This window comes from Pseudophryne corroboree, chromosome 8 (genome assembly GCF_028390025.1).
Source record: "Pseudophryne corroboree isolate aPseCor3 chromosome 8, aPseCor3.hap2, whole genome shotgun sequence".
In the NCBI taxonomy this organism is placed as follows: Eukaryota; Metazoa; Chordata; class Amphibia; order Anura; family Myobatrachidae; genus Pseudophryne; species Pseudophryne corroboree.
The window spans coordinates 454,141,540-454,147,515 of record NC_086451.1 but is presented as its reverse complement, the minus strand read 5'-3'; the positions used below and the strand labels follow the sequence as shown (position 1 = coordinate 454,147,515).

The window sequence follows — 5,976 nt, the reverse complement described above, 5'->3', positions numbered from 1 at the left end:
AAGTGTTAGGGCTCCTGAAGTTCGTCTTTGAGAACCACTGTGCTAGATAATTGATAAATAGAATCTGATTGGTTGCTATGGGCAAAATCCTCACTTCTATAACCCTGCACTTTAGAAAGTATACCCCTGGAGAGCCACGTGAACCCCCTCAACACATTGGGACTCTGCTTGAACAGTTATATGAGAATTCTCTTGTTTGTGAACTATACCATTGCGGGATTGATATATACCCTGCTTGTGTGTGTATTATATTCTTTCGATGTACGTTTTAGCAATCTGTGCTATGAGGCTTAAATTGTGACCCCTGAAAGTTCCCTCTCTATGATAACTTCTACTTCTGGAATACACCCCTGAAGTTCTTAACTCTCCCTGATTTAACCTTTACAATGTTCTACCACTTTGTCAGTGCATCTTCCATTGTACACTCTACAATGTAGTAGTACTGCTTTCTTACATGGTCCCATTGTCCTTCTACTATAATTTATGTTATGAGGTCTAAACTCATGTTCTTCAGATCGTTTATTGAGTACACCGGAAGGTAACCAAACAAATCCATGGCTGCTTTGCAGTTCTGCTCAATCTCCTTTACCTTCTGGAAGTCCATTATAGTTCTCCACTTTTGGGCTACTTTTGTGGACTGCTTGGAAAATGGCAGAAACCTACCTTTTGGTTTAGCTTTATCGTGAGTGATATTGTAAATCCATCCCTCCAGTTTGTCATTTAATTTAAGGCCAGCAAATTCGTACATTTGTTTGACATTGAAAATAGGTTCTTTCACCAGATCCTCATATCGGATAAGAATATATCGCCTGGGCAATAAATGTCCTACTGCTTTTGCCACTTGGTTTATGGAAACCTGAGCATTGCAGATTTTCATCATGACCTGATCAGTTGTAGTCTTGTTGTTTTTGTTGATTCCCTTAAGCACTATTTGGTTATCCGTTCTCAGGCTAAAGTATTTTCTTGAGGATGCTACAGCCCGAGGGTCTCTCACAAGGTGAAGGATCCGAAGATCAAGTGCAGGGTCTTGGAAAAGCAGGAGGAGAACAGAAAGATCTAGGACTCTTACTGTTTTCATCACCACATGCCTTTTCCATTTTATCCAAGGTGGCATATCTACAGCGGTGGAAACATGTCTGACGCTTGAAACCTTCAGATGGGATATAAGCTGAGCAAGCTGGAGGAAAGCATAGAGCGCGGCTCTCTGTGAAGAACCCCATGTCTGAGATGTGTTGACCGCCCTTAGGAAGGTATTGTTGGAGAGGTGAAACATTGCAGGTAAAGAGAGAGCGGAAGAGGTCTCTAAGTAGGTAGTGAAGTAGTGCAGCACTCTCTTTCTTGAACCTCATCCATACTGAATGTCCAGGTTCAAAGAGATAAAAGACGTTATGGTGGTGATTGAAGATCTGTCCAACAAAAGAAGAACCAGAACGCCATGAGGATAGGATGAGGAGGTGGACAGGAGTATTCTTTGTCTGACTGGATGAAGAGGTGTAGGAGGGGTGGCTGATGTTGGGGAACAGGTAGAAAAAGAAAATGATGAACACAAGGAGAAAGAAGAAGTAAATGGAACGTGCTGACATGATGTTGATGAACCTGGGAATAAAATAAAGAGAACACAACACGTATGAAGAATGTGAGGCAAAAGAGGGTGAAAGCATTCCAGAATGGAGAAATCAAAGCAAAACAAATAATAATAATAATAATAATAATATAAAAAAAACATAATAAAAAAAAAAACAAAAAACGAAATGGGATAAAGAGTGAGTAAGACCCAAAGTCAAACAGATCAACAGAGAGAAGGAATACCCAAACTGATTATAAAATGAGAAGCAGAATAGGGTAAGAGAACTGGAAATTATCTACATTAATTCGTAACAAAGAGCAAAACATATAGATCATTGCTAAGCGCAAAAGTGCCGGAGCAAGAAAAGCCCTCCATAGCAAATGGTAAATATAGCCATACCTTAATCAGAATGCCTGGAAGAGCTTCGGTCCTACAGATTCACAAACATTTTTTGCACTGATGAAAAAAACAACAAAAAACCCAGCAACTTGGTTTTACTGAACTAAAACAAGAGACAATAGAGATCAGATCATTAATAGGGCAGATTGTCTGCTAAATAGCGCACAATGACACCTGTACAGTACATAGTAACATAACAGTCTGCCAGAGGCAATCACATAACTATCTGCCATCTAAGTAATTAATCCGCCTCGGAGTGCGGAACGCAGTGCTAAGACCAACCTTTTTATGTTGTAGTATAGTGCACTCAGTACCTTGTCTCTTGTGTATACATTACACTGGGTGCGCATCCTCTAGTGTTTACCCTCTAGTGCTGGAGCATCAGGGAGGCGGAGACTAATGACACAGTTCCTCCTGCAGTGGAGAGGGAGAGACAGTTCCTCCTGCAGTGGAGAGAGAGAGAGACGGTTCCTCCTGTAGCATGTGTCGCACTGCCTGAGTGGGATGGAGAGCAGTGGGCGGTCTGTGTTCCATCCAACAGGAGTCAGTCTGCACGGACGTGCGGCCTTCCATCCCATACTGTCAGAGTCACTACCTTACCACAGCCGCATGACGTATAGCGATAAGTACCGTGCTTTCTCTGTATCAGCCTGTCATATATATGAGTGAGTTACTGCTGCTGCAGAACATCTTTCGCATTAACAAGCATTGTCTTTGTATGTTAATAAACCAGCATTCTCGTTAACTATATCATTTGTGTGGATTAACATCTCTATCAAACACAACGCAACACTCTGCCAACAGGTTATGGGCCCAGCCCCGCATGTTTGAGTGACAGCCTAGAACAGAGGTACACAGAACAAAAGTACAACAGATTAATTTAAAGATACATTTTATTAAAACGCTGAGAAGATGCATAGCACAGGGCACAGCATTAACTTTGCAAAATTGGAAGGTTCAGAGAACTACAGTACATGGAAGTTTGCCATGGAGATGCAGCTTAAGCTGGAAAAATTGTGGAAGGTCACAATAGACCCAGGAGCAGGTCCTAACCCAGATGATGTAGACAGAGGCATAGGCATGATAGGCTTAGCTGTGGAGCAGCATGTTTATTCTATAATCAGTGGGAAAGTGTCAGCTAAGGACATGTGGACAGCCAGGAGCGGATTGGGAACAAAAAGCGGCCCTGGAAAAATTTCTACTAGTGGCCCCACATGGGCAGCACCAGAGGTGTAAGGTCTAGCCATGGCAGCAGCACCCTCCCCCCAAGACTTTCCAGATAGTGGGCATGTCTAGCATCAAGGGGGAAGTTTAAAAAGAAATAAAATTAAATGTTATGAGCACATTATATGATACACCTTTAGAATTTAGGAAACTATATAATTCTTTAGAAAGATATATTTTCTTGCTTATTACACCAACCGTATCCCAATCACTATTCACTCAATCTTATATGTCACCCAAGCAGGCAGACAGAGCATACACTAGATCATCTGCAATCACAGGCTAAGTGGCAAAGTAATTTTCATATATGCAAATTATTTTGCATCTTATTCATTATGTCTATAAAAAGGACCACATGTGCTCAAACAAAACAGGCCCCACGGGTGTGTCGGCCCACCGGGAATCTTCCATGTAAACCCTATGGCCAATCCGCCTCTGTGGACAGCCCTACAAAAGGCGTATGAGGACAGAGGTCTGATGAGAAGGATAAGTTTGAGATGCATGCTATGTGGGACAAAATTGAGTGCCTGCAAGGACATGAATGATTACATTGATACGATATTGTCAATAGCTCAGCAGTTGGCATCTGTGGGGGCACAGGTGGACGAGGAGGAAGTGGCAATGGCGATGTTACAAAATCTGACACCAGAATTTGATTTTTTTGGTGATTTCTTTGGCGTCTAATGATACCAAGCTGACAACAGAAATTATAAGGGCCAAGCTACTACAGTTCCAAGAACGTATTCCTGTCGAGACCATAGCTGAGGGTTCTGCCTTACTCACAAAAGGGACAAAGTCAAAAAAGCTCAAGTTCAAGTGTTTTGTGTGTCACAAATTGGGGATTGTAGGATTCAGATTGTAGGATGAGAAATTCCAGTGGTGTGGAGAAACATCGTGACAAATCAAACGAGTTAGCACTGAATGTAGCAGACAGTCACAGGAAGGATTGCTGGTACATGGACTCGGGGGCCACTAAGCTATTCAGTTGCAATCAGCATTGGTTCAGTTCTTTAACGCTGTGTGAACCCACTACAGTATAAGGGGTTGGAAATAAAATCCTTACTACATCAAAAGTTGGGACAATCACAGTGCGTTTAAGAATGTTAGGAGAAACAATTGTTACAGATATCCAAGATGTATTATTCGTGACAGATTTGGGAAGTAATCTCATTGCTATCAGCGTCCTAGAGAAAATGGGTTAAAGAGTCCAGTTTGCAAAGGGCAAGTGTATGGTGCAAAATAAGAGAGGGACTGTAATTGCTTCAGAAACCCGGTGCAACCAACTATATGTCCTGGACACTGAGGAGTGTTCTGCAATGATGGCTACTGATGCAAACCAATCAATGGAGCTGTGGCACAAATGTTTGGGTCATCTAGGATATGACAACGTCCAGAAACTGCTAGATGGAATGATAACAAGGATCACCGTGAGTAACGATGAAAGACCTATGTGTGAGAGCTGTATAAAAGGAAAGCAAACTCAAAACCCATTTCCAAAGTCAGTTAGTAGAGCAGAGACACCACTAGCTCTAATGCACACAGACGTATGTGGTCCAATGGAAGTGGAATCAATAAGTGGCTACAGATATTTCATGACTCTCATTGATGACGCCACAAGAATGACATATGTATATTTTATTAAAGAAAAGAGTGAAGTAGTCAGCAAAATTGTGGAATACAAAAACCTGGTGGAGACTCAGATGGGTCTGAAATTAGAGGTCTTGAGATCCGACAATGGTGGAGAGTATGACAACAAGGTGTTAGCCCAGAGGTTCCCAAACGTCGTCCTCAAGGCACCCCAATGGTCCAGGTTTTAAATATATCCATGCTTGGCCACAGGTGACTTAATTAGCACCTCAGTCAATTTGATTTAACCATATGTGCTGAGCCATGGATATACCTAAATCCTGGACTGTTGGGGTCCCTTGAGGACCGCGTTTGGGAACCACTCTGTTAGCCGCATTCCTTAAAAAATATGTCATAAAGCATCAACTAACAATTGCCTACACACTGGAACAAAATGGCGTGAGTGAACGGGCAAACCGCACAATTGTTGAGATAGCATGGAGTATGTTAAGTGACGCGGGCCTGGAAAAAAAGATTTTGGGCAGAAGCAGTATCTACTGCAGTATACCTAAAAAAATCGTGCACCTACTGTAAAAAGGTAAAACGCCACTGGAGGCGTTGTCCAATAAAAAGCCAAGCGTCAGTCATCTTCGTGTCTTCAGGAGCAAAGCTTTTGCACATATACCTAAGGAAAAAAGGAGAAAGTTAGATCCAAAATCCATAGAATGCATTATGCTTGGATACTGTGAAGAAAGCAAAGGAAACAGACTTTGGGATATTACAAACAAACGTCTTCTTAAATCCAGAGATGTGGTGTTCCATGAAATAGCGTCACTAACTGGGGCAGTGGAGCAAGAAGAAAAACAACACGTATCATTGGATTTACAGGCAGCAGAAAGCGTGTCTGAAAATGAGAATGTCAATGTAGACAACCAATCAGGAAACAGGAGTTCCATGAGGAACAACAAAGGTGTTCCAGCCAAGAAATACCGCGAGGAATATGCAAGCATCGCTTACTGTGAACCCCAAAACATACAGGAAGCGAAGTCAAGCAGTGATTGAAAAGAGTGGAAGTCAGCAATCAAAACAGAGCTGTCAGCACTGGATGAAAACAGTACATGGACAGTAGTTGATAGGCCAAGCAACCGTAAAACGATCAAGAACAAGTGGGTCTTTTGCAAGAAATTAAATGTATCACTGACCTGGTTTGGGGGGGTTGT

General features: G+C 42.1%; 1 pseudogene; it reads right to left on the bottom strand.

Moving 5' to 3' along the window:
* Nucleotides 1–481: 481 nt before the first annotated feature.
* On the bottom strand, nt 482–1,583 carry LOC134949956 (carbohydrate sulfotransferase 6-like; annotated as a pseudogene).
* Between the last annotated feature and the right edge of the window lie 4,393 nt (nt 1,584–5,976).